The sequence below is a fragment of the Apium graveolens genome, chromosome 1 (genome assembly GCF_009905375.1).
Source record: "Apium graveolens cultivar Ventura chromosome 1, ASM990537v1, whole genome shotgun sequence".
In the NCBI taxonomy this organism is placed as follows: Eukaryota; Viridiplantae; Streptophyta; class Magnoliopsida; order Apiales; family Apiaceae; genus Apium; species Apium graveolens.
In genome coordinates this window covers 87,604,040-87,620,438 of record NC_133647.1, presented here as the reverse complement: position 1 = coordinate 87,620,438, position 16,399 = coordinate 87,604,040, and the positions used below count along the sequence as shown (strand labels likewise).

Here is a 16,399-nt window from a genome sequence, read left to right as displayed (position 1 = left end):
ATTGGCAAGTAGAAGTGACAAACCAGATTATTCTAGATGGATTGAAGAAGAGGATTGAGAAGTCCAGAATTAATTAGATGGATGAAGTACTTCCTGTACTCTGGGCATATAGGACCACATGTAAAGTAACAACAGGGGAGACACCCTTCATGTTGCTATATGAAGCCGAGGTAGTTGTCCCTGTGGAGATATCACATTCATCTCCAAGAATTCAAGCCCTCAATGCTGAAGAAAATGAAGAAGGGAAAGGACTAGCTTTGGATTTGATAGACGAAGTTCAAGATGAAGCACATGGCAAGATTGTGGAGTATTAGAAGAAAGCTTCCTTCTACTACAACTTGAGGGTGAAGGAAAGATTCTTTAAACAAGGAGATTTAATTCTAAGGAAAGTTGATGTGTCTGGAGTAGGGCAGAAAGGAAAATTAGCCCCAAACTGGGAAGGGTCGTATAAGGTTAAAAGCTTCCAAGGACGAGGATCCTAAAAGCTAGAAATAATGGAAGGAGAAGAAGTGCCAAGAACTTAGCATGCTCAGAATTTGAAGACTTATTACCTATAACTTCTTGTTTAAGTCAGTTAGTAAGTTATTAGGATTATCAAGTAACAATAAGGTTCGTTGAGACCATGGGCCTTTGGCCCCTTAGGATTTTCATTCCAATTTATAAGGATTTTCATTCCTGATATGTAAGGGTCGAACCCATTTTATTAACATTTAGACTATTTATTTGTTATTCTCTTTCCATAAAAATTTTCCTTATAATTTCGTAAAGCGTGATAAGCATGAAATGCGCAAAGCTAAGTAGAAAGGAAATAAGAAGGAAAAAGATGCATAAATAAATAAGTCGTGAGTTTAAACCAAATACAAAAGAGCCAGGATAGGCTCACAAGGCCAGAAAACTAATCTAGGTCCTTAAACAAGTCATCATCGTTTCCCCCATCATTGATAGTAGTAGGGGGAATAGGATAATCTTCCATAGGAGTCACATCCTGGAGACAAGAAACTGCGGCCTCAACTGGAACAACATGAATAGGAGAAGGCGGGAGATCTTGAACCTCCTCATCGGAAGACCCCTGTCCAGGAATAGGAGGAACTGGGTACGCCTCAAGAGTCACCTCAGAAACCTTCTTCCCGATCTCCCCCATAATATGCTCCCAGCAAGTGGCAAAATTATCAGGGAAGTTTGCGTCATACTCGGCATTCATGACATTTTGAAAGTCCTGAGATGCCTTGTAATCAGCGATCACTTCAGCATGACCCCTCTGAACAACCAACTCCAGCATACGGACTTTCTCTTTCTCGTCCGCCAGCTCTTTCTCCACCTCTCAGAATCGAGCAAAGTTAGCCTCAGAGGCCTTCTGATTCCTGTCCCTATCCCTCTCGTCCATAGTAATGTTAGCTCTCACCTCCTTCAGGTTATGAAGAGCAGCCTGAAGATAGGTGTTCATCTGCAAAACCACATTATGACACGATAAGATATAAACAAGAGGATGGAAAAATAAGAAGGATACAAAAAGAAAGAAAATGGAAGCTTACTGAGGCCACAGCCTAGGAACTAAGGCGCTCAATCTGTAGGTCATCAAAAGACTCCACGATCTCAGACCGGTCACGTGGTGTAACCACACTCTCAGACCATATGGTTGCAGCCTCCGAGCTCCTTACAACTGTATCCCTTCTCTACAAGCCCCATGTTACAGTAAAATGGGAAGTATCCTCATCAAGGCTGCGAGGCCTCTCAGAAATGAAATTAGGAATGGTCTCCGTAACGTTGACCGTACACTACGTCATAGATGACCTATTTGCACATTTTTATTTGGTGTTGCCTTAGAAAACGTTGCAATAGATATGAAATTATGGAGCTATCACAACACCCAGATTTTGGTGTTACTATAGGCACCGAGACATTTGTTATAGCTCAATACAGTTATGGTGTTGACATAGATGTCTTCCCTATTGCAACCCACGAGGTCGTGTTGGCGTAGAGGACTGGATAATTTTTTTAAAAATTTAACTTAAAATAAAATTTATCTTTAATTTAAATGATTTGTATGAAATTGTTTATGGAGTTTTGTAGAAAGTAAATGCACGTAAAATTAATAAATTATTAATATTTTATAAATGTTAATATATTTTATTTGAATATAAAACTAAAAGAATACGCTTTATTAGTTTATAAATATTTATTAAAATTACTAAAATAATTTTTTACTTGAAAAATAAAAGTCTATAATAATTTTGAATATTTAAAAATAAATCATAATAAATTAATTATAATAAATATAATATGTGCGATTTAAATATAATATTTTATATTATAATATTTATAAAAAAATTATATTCAACTAAATTAAAGTATATGAACTGGACTGGGCTTGTGAAATTGGGGTAGGAGCGGCCAAGTTTTGGAAAAGCAGGAAACGAAATTTTGGACTACAGAAAGGGGGAAATCAATTACAAACTCTTATATCTTTCTCTCTTTCTCCATCTTAATGAAACAATTAAGATTGGAGTTGGATTCAAGGGTTCTGGCTCAATTAGGTTTAGAGACAATGATTTTGGTTCGATTAGGGTTCAAACTCTCTTATATTATCAAGATTGGTTTTGATTGGCTGCTATTCTCTGTTACTTCTTTGATTATTAAGGTTATTAAGGTTGATTTGTTGGAGAAAATGGTCCAGAAATTGAAGAATCGGGAGTGATTTTGTGTTAGGATCAAGCCCATTTTCTTAAGGGTTGTTATTGTTTTAAAGTTTGGATCTTTGTTTTGATTTATGTTTTATTTGAGATAATTATGGAACTCTTTTGTTATGTTTGGTTATTAGGATGGAACCCTTCTTGTTTAATTTTTGGATTTCATCCTTCTTTTAATATTTATATTTCTTAAATTAATGAACTAGAATTTATATTTCTTAAATTAATTACGGGTTTTTTTACTAAATACTAATGGCTGCGTCATCTTTAGATATTTTGAAGCTTGGTCAACATGGTTATGTACCTTCAGAAAGAGACAGAGCTTACAATATCTATTCGGAAATTTCTTGTACTCGCAGGAAACATCAAAGAAGAAGGCACCTGAAGTTGAAGGAAAGAGTGAATAGTCTCCTTTGTAAGACCTTATATCAATCTGAATATTTGAAATGGTGTTCGACTTTTCCTTTATTTAGATTTAGATTAATGCGAAGTAAAACTGATACATTGTTACTTTATGTTCAAACCAGCAAGTACAGTCTGCAGTATCTTTCTTTCTGAACTCATCAGATGAATAGCATTCCACAACAGATGTGTTAAACATCAAGTAAGTCCATGTTTTCATTTCTCTTATTAGGGTCGATGTTCAATTTCTTAAATTTTAGTTTTGCTATTAGTTTTCATTTCTGCTATTGCTTCTCGTTCTTTGCAAGCACCTGTGTTGTTTAATTATTGGTGGGCAATTTTGCAGGAGATTGTATTTTTGAACTGGCTTGCCGAGTAGATGCCATAGGCATTTGATCTCAATCCAGTTCTTATCAAGCTACAATGAAATGAGGTGTTGAAAGCCACGACCTTAATCTAATATTATTGTTGATGTTGGTCTACTCCAGTATCTTGGTTTTTTCTCATCCTTTGAAGCTAGTGAACATCAAGCGCTTTCCTCGCTGCCTCTACCCTTTTGACAGGTTATGTTTCCACGTTTATATTGAATGGGTATATTGACGGAAATCAACTTATTTCCCGGGTTTTGGCTATGATTTTCTGCCTCTTTGTTCTTGTTTAAAATGGATTTAAGTTAAATGGATGTTGGGCTAGTCTTTTTATATGTTTCTTGGTTTATTTTCTATGTTTCGAGTACCCTGGTCCTAGTTGCAGCCTTTGCCACTGATATGGGGCAAATGATATGGGCCTGAAATTAGCCTAGAGACATAATAAATGTTGAATTGATTAGACCCAATATGGTCCAATAACAAAGCCCAATTAATAAGGCCCGAAGACACTATTGTTTATTAATTTCGTAATTAATAAATAAGGCAAAATAACAGCTCATTAAATGTGTCCAATAAAGGATACAGTTCTTTATTGAGTAGCCTACTGGGCACCTAAATCAACAAGGAATCTCCTTTTTACGTTTTAGGACTCCAAAGTCCATTATAACATAGAGACTTATTCATCAAGTCTCCTAACCCTAGTACAATTCATGGACATCCAACATCTATATAAAGGTTCTTACCCCATCATTCAGAACTACGTTTTTGACTTGATTTTCTAAATTCACAGAGATACATAGGCATCTTGTGAAGAAGATTTAAGCTACGAAACACAAGCGCAGTCATTAAAGGCCTTCAGCTCTTGAACCCTAGAACTAAATATTGTAATAATTATAATCTAGTTTTTTACCAGTAATATTAGAATATCCTCCAAAATATTTACAAATAATTAGAAAATTATAAATGTAGAAATCATATAGTAAATAAAATAATAAAGAATGGACGATTATATAGTTAATCTTACAGAAAATAATCAATATAATATATTATATTTATATAAAATAGCCGTTAAACTATGGTTATCCTCTTCACTCTAAAAGTTATAATTCTTCATTAAGGAATAAAAAAATATGAATAAAAGAGACTATAACAATGAGTGTACCAGTGTGTAAAAGGCTTTAATGTCTAGTGTAAAATCGGGCATCACTTCTCTCCACAATTTACTTAAATAAATCTAAAGATTCTCCGCTAAATGAATTACCATAGCTTCGCTTTTAAGTTCAAGAGAAGTGATTACTCGACTTTTGACTTGATTGTATTTGTAGAGTATAGTTCAACCTCGATTAAGTAATATCCGATAAAGTTATAATCTCACTTAGGTAATAAATTTTGTCGGTCTCAACTTGGCCAATATTGTAAAGTAATATTCTCGCTAAAAGCATAAGATAATAAAAAATTAGAAAGTCATTAAGGGCCCAAGTAATATGTAAAGTAATAATTATATATATTGAGAGGGAGGGGGGAGAGAGAGTATATATATATAGTATATGAGTTATAAAATTCAATTCCTGTAAAATATGAATCGATAGTAGTTTATTTTCTCTTTCCACCAAAGCCAAAATTAGTATCATTCTTGACTTTATATAAAGTATAAATAACTTTCGGTATTTTTGCTCTTGTTGTAACAAGTAATTTTTCAAAGTGTTGATTGCTTGAAATACTTCTTTTGCTGACACGCTTGGAATGACATTTTTATCGTCCGGTTCTAGGCAAGTCCCTTCATCATTGTTCATTACCAACAAAATAATTTTTTCATCTGTAGATGATTCCATAACTGCATCATTCTCAACTTGGATAATTAAGGTGATGCTCAATATCCATCACATTCCTATATCGTAAATTGGAGATAGTTTCATTTAATTCTTCAATACCTTTATTTATTTCACCAGTTCTTATCCATTATTTTCTTATGAACGAATTTTGAAATGTCGAATAATTTATAATTGTGGTTGTTTTTACATAATATTCAGTAAAGTAATAAAATATTACTTTATCGATAAAGTAATAAAAAATTATCATATCGATAAAGTAATAAATTCGGTAAAATAATATTTTTTTTCCTGGTCCCAAGGGTATTACTTTAAAGAGGTTTAATTGTAGGTAACTTGGAGAAGAGAAAATGAGACGTGGCTGCCTGTGACCCAAGTATTTGAATCAAAACAGCTGTAAGGTACGTCTATATATAACTATGTAGCTTTTCACTTGATTAAATGACAAATTTATAAAGTAGTGGCGCCTAGGGAGTAATCTTTCGATGGGGGAACTTCATCCAAGCTTTAAAGTAGCGACTACTAGAACATATAACATGTAACTAGTGTTAGTGTTTGCGCCCTAAAGACAAATACTATTATGTTTTACTTTAAGCCATTTGGATTATTAATGTTTTTGTTCTATCGATTATTTCTTTTATAATTTGTTATGTCTTTATTTACTGCGATATAAATAGATTAATAAATGTCTCTTGAATATGATATGCAATATATAACTCTAAATACGTGACTTAGAAATGAGATTATGATAATAGTATCAGTATTCTTAAAGGTCACTAGTCGAGTATTATCATTAAGGGACAATGATAATATATTAAGACTAGTGTGTTTGTTTAATGATGATCACATCTCAATGATCATAAGGTATAGTGATTCTAAAGTAAAAAACGGATGCACATATAAATGTACATGGTGTTGGATAGACCTAATATGCGATTCTACATGTTTGTAGGATCATAAGTAATTCGTAAAATGATAATGTTATAATGGTCGTTCAACTTGAAATCATTATATTGTGTACGAGAATTAATGTACTTTGATTACATTAAAAGTTACCTTTGACCGGTGTAATGATAAAAGTGTGCTTCAGGTATATTATAAATCGTGTGAGAAATATGAATAACCTAGAAATGATTTAACCCTCATATTTTAGGAGTGATATTACTGGCCTCTTGTTTGAGCTAGACTATAAATTGCATGGTCGCATTCAAATGTTGATTTATGATGATAGTTTACTCATTAATAAAAGAAACCAAGACTAAACTATGACGAGTTTGACACATTACATGTCTCTAGTTTAATCTATGCTATGTGGTTAAAGAGATTATATTATATTGTACATTATTCATAAAAGATTTAATCGATCACCGATTTAATTATTATTACTTGGATAATAATGATATATTACTGGATGCCGCTCATTATTTACGATAAAATTTGTACGACTTGTATCAAACTTTATTTTTACGGTAAAATTTTAGATTTATCCATAATATTTCTATTATAAATAGAAAAGAATTTAATATGATCTCTAAATTTATCCATTTATTTTTATTATAAATTTAAAAAGAATTAATATGATATAATTAGTAAATTTACTTTTTTAATAAATTGATTCTTTAATAAGGTAGAATTACTTTTTATTGGTTTCTTTCTTTTAATTGATCTACTTTTCAAGAATATATTTTTATTCTAATAAGATATAATACTAATCTACTATTTTCAAAAATATCAGATCAACGGTTGAGATTATTTTGGCGATACATCATACATGTAACACCCCAATTTCACATCGAGAAGATATGAAACATCTGTTCAGTTTATAAGGCAAAGTACTCCTACTATGCGCACCAACAAATTATGATCTTTTGGGGGTATGAGGTGGGCTTGTTGTTTATCTAAGTTGACTACATTTAGGCTATTAGACTTTGGCTTATTTTCAGACCGAAATTGAGGCTTGTCGCGATTCCCGAAAAAGAGTAGGGATTTGACCCGGGTTGTCACAGTACATGACCGGATTTTTGGATATGAACTCCCTTACACTTATTCTATATAAGGATATAATATAATACTAGCCTATAACATGTGCACGTTTGTTTTAACTAATTCATATTTTTATTATTTTTTTAAATTAAAGAAACTCATAATTATATAAACTCGTTATATTAGCCAAATCCAAATAATATATATTTAGTTTGTTTTAATTTTATATCAGTCCAGGTTGAATATTATTTTGTTTTAGCCCAAATGAGAGCTATACATTATTTTGCTTTTTTCGATATCATTATGTCGACCAACAAATTATACTTTAATTTTAACTTTGTTTTAGGCCGATTTAATAATATAATTTTTTTTAACCACGTCAATAGTGTTTATTGTTCTTTTTAGCTTAGATGCGGAAAATTCAACTAACTAAATTTAGTTTTTTTAACCTGTATCAATAATATAATTATGTTTAAATCCGAATGTATAGTGTTTATAATTTTCTTTTATCTTAGGATCATTATAATCTTTTTTACACGGGTGTATAATAGATATTATTTTATTATGGCCCAAGGCTATTGTACTGATTTAATTCTATTTGTCTGTATATAATTATATTTTGAAAATTAATCAATTAATGAAAGTGTTCTATTTTAAATATTGTTATAAATTTAGAGGATTATCAAAATACGGATAAATAAATGTCTACCACTTTAATATTATTTTAAATAGTAATATATATACACACACATTATAGACATATAAGAAAGATCGTAACTTTATAAACCCGTTATATTAACAAAATCCAATTAATTATATTTTAGTCCTAGTTGAAATTGTTTTAGCCCGAATTGGTATTTTATATGAGTTTCTTTTTTCTTTATGTCATTTCCATCAACGAATTACCTTTTAATTCTAATTTTGTTTTATCCCAATTCAATAGCGTAAATTTTTAATCGCGTTAATAGTATTAATTATTTTGTTACGGCCCGATGTAGTAAGCCAATTAACTTATTTAATTGAAAAGATGTCTTTGACTTTCACTTTATTTATATCTTCAAACTTTATTCACAATTTTTGTAATAAAATGTACAAAAATAATATTTTAAATTTTTATTTAGTTTATTTAAAACTTATAATTATTAATAAAATTAAAAAAGACCTAACAAAGTAACAACCCATCTTGCCACTCGATTGTATAGTTTAAAGACTTAATTGCACGATCGATTGTATAGTTTAAAGACTTAATTGCACGAACATGGCACGAGTTATAATTATTTTGCACAAAAATGATCAACATATATTAATAGGCACCCATATGATTCAATTATAATTTTTTTGCCACTTGATTGCATTCCGTTAGTTGTCTTTAACAGACGTTAGGGTTTTTTTAATTATAGATGAATTTGCACGAAAATGGCCAAAATTTAACATTTTTGCACAAAAATGATTAATCAAGGAATTAGCAATTAAAGAGCATATACAAATTAAATCAATTACAGAATATAAAAATCAAAGAGAAGCTACAAATTAGTTTTTTTATAAAGGTAAACGACTTCCCTTTTGTAAAACTACAAAAATCGCACCTTAATCTACAATTCTAGGACAGAGCCAAGACGAAAAACAGTAAATCATATTTCAAACATAAGCATTAAAAAGTATATTAAGCTTAACACCTTAATCTTTATCTTCCTTATCACCATCCCTGCAACTAGCTTTATTAGAAACAGTCTTCTGATTTCTTCGCTTAATCTACCAGGTCGGTTTTCAACAAAGGGAGTCCAAAGTGAGAAGTCAATATATTTCTGTGAATCCACCCTGATCATGAATGGGGGAACATTCACAACCTGCCTTCCAAACATGTCGTATCCACATAAAATAAGTGTTAGAAATTTAGAACAAAGTGCCAGAAAAATGAAGCTCAACCATATTTTGCTTAGAATTATGTATTTCTTATTATCATGTACAGTCTGATAACATGGAAAAAATATTAAGGATATTAATTAAGGATACTAATGTACTAACAAATTATGAATTCAAAGTCTATATCAAATTTCAGGAATCAAAATTGTATGTTAGACAATATCTAGAAGTGATAGTCTGGGGGCAACAAAGTTTTACATCTTGGAAACGAGATAACATATACAAAATTAGCACATTTTTAATAACTAATTAAGCTAACGAGCATGATATAAAGAAACACCAAAATATTTCAATATAAAGCCAACATAGATAGACTAAATCAAAGAGAGACTTTCAGATTATACTAAAAATGCCAAGAAATACACACAAAACCATGCACTTGACTTCACAGTACACAAGATCATCCGTGTTTCTTCAAGGGCCTCAGGGGACCGAACTACAGAAATATTTAGTGGTGTCTTTGTTTTTTAATTCTGTGATTGATTTAATATGTAGATACTCTTTGGTTTTTAATTTATTAATTAATCATTTTTGTGCAAAAAAATTATAATTCGAGCCATTTTCGTGTAATTACATCTTTAATTTATAAAAAATCATAACATCTGTTAAAGAAAACTAACGGAATGCAATCGGGTGACAAAAAAATTATACATGAATCATATGAATGCGTATTATTATATATTGGCTATTTGTGTGTAAAAGAATTATAACTCATGGCATATTTGTGTAATTAAGTCTAGTTTAAATAATTGGACTTATTAGAATAGGATTAGAATAGATCCAATAAAAATAGGAAAATGGTAGAGGTACAAAATGAGTTACTAAAATAGTTACAAATGACACATGTCACATGTTGGTTGGCTAAATATAAATGAACCCCCTGCAGTTACATTAATAAGGCCAATTGAAAATTTTCATTTTGTCACATCACCCATGCCATGTCATTTTGTGACAATTTTTTGTAACTTTTTTTTTTGCCTCTAGCATTACTCATAAAAATAGTCTTATAACATAATCCTAATCGAAGATGGAGACGAGTATTATAAATAACATGATTAGGTGGCGTTGATTAACACGTTGAGTTGTAGATGAGAATGATGATGAAGGGCGGAGCATGGAAGAACACCCAAGATGAGACCTTGAAAGCAGGTGTTATGAAGTATGGCAAGAATGAATGGTCTGGTATACAAACACTTGTTGTTGGTAAAACTCATAGACAATGCAAGGCTCGTTGGTGTGAATGGGTAGATCCCTCGATCAAGAAGACGGAGTGGACAAGAGAAGAAGATGAGAAGCTACTTCACTTGGCCAAGTTAATGCCTACTCAATGGAGGACTATTGCTCCCATTGTTGGTCGTACTGCGTTGCAGTGTTTGGAGCGTTATGAAAGACTTCTGGATGCTGCATGTGCTGGAGATGGGAGTTATGAGGCAGGAGATGATCCTCGAAAGCTGCGTCTCGGAGAGACTGATCCTAATGCGGAATCAAGGCCTGCACGTCCTGATCCTGTTGATATGGATGATGATGAGATTGAGATGCTTGCTGAAGCACATTCTCGGTTAGCTGATACCAGGGGGAAGAAGGCGAAAAGGAAGGCCAGGGAAAAGCAGCTTCAAGAGGCCAGACGCCTTGCCTCTTTGCAAAAAAGGAGGGAATTAAGCACAGCAGGAATTGGTGATTGGGATAGAAAGAGGAAAAGGAATGGCATTTACTATAATGCTGAAATTCCCTTTAAAAAGAAGCCTCCTCTTGGCTTTTATGATGTCACGGACGAAACCCAAACAGTTGAACACCCACTGTTTCCGACAACAATTCAGGAACTTGAAGGTGAAAAGAGGTAAGATGTGGAAGCTCGGTTGAGAAGACAAGATTCTGCAAAGAATGAGATTCTGCAGAGGCACGATGCGCCATTAGCTATGCTGCAGGAGAATAAGCTTAATGATCCAGAAGCAGTTACAAAGAGGCCAAAACTTAATCTCCCTCCACCACAAATTTCTGACATTGAATTGGAACATATTGCAAAACTTAGGCTTCCAGAGCTGCACCCTTCTGATTTTTCAGGGGTTACTCCAAAAAAGATCAAAAATCAAACACCAAACCTTAAAGTTGCAGGTCTAACTCCCAGAATTGGAATGCTCTTGTTAAGCGATGGTCCTTCATTCGGTATGACTCCTAAAGGAACTTCCATTAGAGATGAGATGCACATTAATGATGACACAGTTATGATTGCTAAAATGGAATTGCAAAGACAAGCTGATGTTAGAAGAAATCTACGTTCTGGTCTGACCGGCCTTCTGCAGTCTAAGAATGAATATCAAATAATGGTCCAGCCTATTCCAGGAGACAGTGAAGAGCCTGAAGAAAAGATGGAAGAAGATATGTCTGATAGGATTTCCAAAGAGAAGGCTGAGGATGAAGCCAAGCTCCCTAGACCTCGCTTTGCTTCACCGGAGATTCTGGAAAGTTCTTTGTTTAGAGTTGATGAGGGAAACCATACCTTTCTTACTCCTACTATGATTGAACAAGCTGATATGATGGTAAGGAAAGAGTTTCTGTCCTCACTCGAGCATGATAACCTGAAGTATCCGACTAGTGAAAATGTTCAGAAGGAAAAGATAACTTCATTGCAGGATGAATTTGAAATGTTGAGGAGGAGGATGCACGGCAATGCTAAAAAGGCCCAGAAATTCGAACAAAAGATTAAGGTTCTTACAAGTGGTTACCAGCATAGAGGTAAAAACCTCTGGTCACTAATTGAGGCAACCCTTAAGCTAGTGGACAATGCTGAAATTGAGCTTAAGTGCTTCCAGGCTTTACGCAATCAGGAGCAGCTTTCGGCATCTTCCAGAGTCAATACGCTTTGGAGAGAAGTTCAGAAGCAGAAGGAGCTTGAAGAAACTTTACAAAAACGATATGGTTGTGTTTTGTCAGCTCAAGCGAGAGTTGAGAAGGATTATGCAGAAAAGAAGTGCAACTAAGGTTTCTGTTTATCCTTCTGTTTCCAAACAATTACTTGTACTTATTTTAAAACTATTTAATATATTGGTTGATTAATTTCACTCAATAGTAAACTATAATATATATCTGAATCAATTCACTAGTCGTATACACTGAATTAGTGGTCTACACAGTGAATCGATTTCCTATGTTTCATATCCGGATGTATATGAGAATAGGTAACCACACGTGTATAGCTTTTATTATCTCTTGATTGTATGTTTCTTAGTTAGTATATAGCTGATGAGGTCCTGTTTTTATGTGTATAACTAATTCAATTGGGTACGTAATGTTTTTTCAGTTTGTGCTGTTTGAGACTGTTTAGGACTTGGGAGCTTGTCTGTACAAACTGATAGGATTAATAAAGTGGATTCTAGCTTCCAGATACAAGGTACTTGATATTCAGATTTAGCAGTTCTAATGTTACTATTATATCAGCATTTTGTCAACTGTTTTATCCTTTTCAAGGCTATAGTTTTACACAGCACTCTCTATGAGAGGACTTGACTATGGTTTATTAGAAGGAGTAATGTCCGAAACTAAATAGTCCTACAGCAGCAAAGAATCTCACTCTGCGTATTGACTTTCCTACACCTAGGTCAGCCCATGTGGGTGTTTAATGTGGATTTTAAAGGTTTGTAGTTTAGTTGCATATCAATTTTCTCCTGCTTAAGGAATTGAAGATGCTGTATTACTGTGAATACGTGTATGAATAAATATTGTGCGGCATTGCTAGTAATTTTGGGCATATGCCAGAATTTATGTGATGCCTTTTATTTTACCTATTAATATAGCTTGTGTCACAGTACTTGAAATATAGTGTATTTGTCTGTGATATTGTTCATTAGATTCTACTGTGAATTCAACGTCTGCGAAGTGCTTGCTTTTTCAAGCCAAATAAAGTAAACAGTTTCTTCTGACTTCCATGCTAAATGAATCTACCGCCCCCACATTCCCTAATCATGTGCACTTGATTATAATTTCTGTATAATCTTTTGGTAGATAATAGTTGTGTTCTTAGAAAGACTTACCAATAATACACCTGAAGTAAATTAGATAACTCATGTTGTTGAGGCTAAAGGATTTCAAGATGAATTTTGGTAAGTAAATGAAACAACCTTATGCTGAAGATTGGTAGTTCATCATCTATAGAAATGTATCTTCGTAACTCTTTCTTTTGTATATAGACACGGTTATGTGTTGCATTTCATCTTTATATTGCTTTTTTCCTATTTTTTGCAGCTAGTGATATCATAGTTGCAAGCCTGTTGCAATAAAGACATCCCAGAGCACCTTGAGTAGAACCTCTGATTTCTGGTTATTGCTTCCTTTTTCCCCCATTTTTACAGTTTAATCCTCTATAATTCTTTTATCTGGTAAATTGAGGTAATTTACTAATGATTGCTGGAAATTTTATCATACTGAGACTATAGGTATTCATGTTAGTATAATTTATTTAACTTAAGTATACATATCCATAATTGTAATTTACCATCTAGCAGAAGTTGTCTGATGCAAGTTATGACTTCATAATGACTTGAGAGTATATTTTTTCTTAACTAATTAAAATATATATTCTTGCAATACAAAGTACTTCGGTGTCTATTTAATTTGTTATTTATGTCAATTTTAGATGGACTTGTGGTTACCTGTTATCGGCTTATTGTAAGCTAGTCAATTTGCTTCTTCAGTTTGCTCCTGGGCTTAATTATTTTTGCTTTGAGATCATTTGTATTCCATGAACCTTTGCATGGTTGTATCCTGTCTTTGTTTTGTTTCTTTAATGGCAAAGAAAACAAAACAAATAGCCTGGTTTATATTGCTATGTTGGTAATAGTCAGGTTTGCTCACTTTTTACATTTAAAGGTTCTTAATTCCATCAAATAGCCTGTAACATATTACATATACATTTTTGTCAAAGCTTTTGTTCTTATACTCTAAGTGGGCTGGTAAAAATTTCTTGACACCAACAAATAGAGTAACGATTAGTACACTGTTCTTGACTTTTTGATCTTGATATTTCTAGATACCAGTAGATTTTGTTTCTGACACTTTAAATTACTGCCAATTAATTGCAATGGGACTGCTAATTTTATAGTTCCCATAGTTGAAGGCCAATGAGCCAAATGAAGAACTACCTGAACCCGGCTTCTGTCCAACTATAGTAAAACTAAGTTGATAGCTCAATTTCAAGCCCACACTTGAAAAACGCAGGACTTCCGGTTCACTCTCACTGATGTTCCACTTGGTGCAATCACCTGGGCAACATAGATGCTTCCTACAGGCCCCATCTGTGAAGTAACGTTATATTAAGTGTTCTCATTGATTGTTACTGTGGGAGATGCATAATTCAAGTTGCTTGACTGCCAAGTATTTAGTAGCACTTGATATTCGGATTTGCTAAATCGGATTTGCTGTTCTAATGTTACTATTAAATTTTCAAACCACTCTCTTTACGTAATGAACATGCCGTTGAATTTTTAAATTCTGAACTTGAAGTTCTTGTCCGGGTGCTGAAATGCATTAGTAATGTCAGCATTTGGTCAACTGTTTTATCCTTTTCAAAGCTTTAGTTTTTAACCTGTGGATTAGCGAGAGTAACTTAATATTTTGATTTTGTGATTTCCATTTTGAACCTATAGTTTGAATGCAGATTTTTCTTTCTTTGAATAGTGGTTTAGTTAGAGGACTTGATCTAAATTGCCATTGTCTGAAAAAAGCAAAATAAGTAAGTTAAGTTTTCTAATACAATGGTGTGTTTTAAGGATTAATGTCTGAAACTGCTTTGAAGTTTGAACAAAAGATTAAGCTTGTAACAAATGTTTATCAGCATAATAGTAGAAACCTTCAGGCCATATTTGACAATTAGCTGTCAGCTGTTATCTGTAATTGATTGAATTACTTGTACTGAATTTCAAAAATTTGATATACTCGTTAAATTAAATTCACTCAATAGTAAACTATAATAAATATTTGTGTATTTATATGTTAGAGCGATGGGAGGGCCCGGAATATAGGAATGATCAATTTTATTTCAGGTGAAACGACTCTTATACTCCTGTCTCGTGTATTATGTAAATTGCATAGGTACCCCCTCTCGATCACCCACATATTTGTAAAATAGATTATATTTCCTTGAGACTGCTGGATATGATTTTGGATTATGAAGTTATGGCTACTTTCAAAAATATCAGGGAAAATGTACGGTATATGTGCTGATTTTATTTTTTTAACTCATATATATGTTTATCTATGTCGGTTTTAAAATGCTGAGCGGGAGGTTTATTGGTGTTTCTGGAAACGACCCAGTAGAAGTGCTGGATCCCCATAGTACTGGCTGGCGCATCATGACAAAGGTTCACAAATGTCTATTATATACAGATCGTATTTTCTAGGCTTATGTATTTGATTCCTCATTCATTTCACCTTAAGCCTCTTAACTGACGTTTTATTTTGTGAAAGAAAAAAATCATATATGATTCAGGTACCGTGAAGGTAGATTGGGGATTGTATATCTCAGAAACTTCATAATGATTATTAATATCTCTTGCGCTGTAGGAAATATTTTTATTCACTTTGGAGTAGCAATTATATATTTGAAGATGTAATATTAGTGGTCTGCTCAGTGAAGCGATTAACATCCGGATGTATATGAGAGTAGGTAATCACAAGTGTATAGCATTTATTATCTATTGCTTGATTGTATATTTCTTAATATGTCGCTGTGGTCCTGAGTTTATGTGTATTTTTATTAATTTAATTGGTACTAAATGTTTTTTTGCTGTTTGAGACTGTTTAGGACTTAGGAGCTTCTCTGTACAAACTGATTGGATTAATAAAGTGGAATCAGCACATATCCATTAAATAATGTTTGTATATAACAGGTAAAATACTCGAGTAAATAATCTCTTACCAGGCATGAAGTTTGGTGTGGACTTGGCAAGAGGAATAAACAGGTACTTTACTTCGTGGAAAAGCGATGATGATCCAGCTCCATAGCTCCATGAAGTTATTTTCATGAGCTTGATGTTAATGGTTATCAGCAGTTTCTTTTGTGGAAAGATTCAATTCTGTGGTTTAGAACTGAACTGTTTGTTGGTTCCAAGTATAGTAGCATCCCTAGTTTGAAGCCTAATGATATTTACACATCCTAATTTTTGTATGACTCGAACTGAAATTTATTATATATCCAATCTTGTGAAGTGTCCAA

At 32.9% G+C, this 16,399-nt stretch overlaps 1 pseudogene; it reads left to right on the top strand.

Annotated features, from left to right (window-relative positions):
* The first annotated feature begins 2,369 nt into the window (after nt 1-2,369).
* LOC141664941 (cell division cycle 5-like protein) lies at nt 2,370-15,960 on the top strand (annotated as a pseudogene).
* The last annotated feature ends 439 nt before the right edge of the window (nt 15,961-16,399 follow it).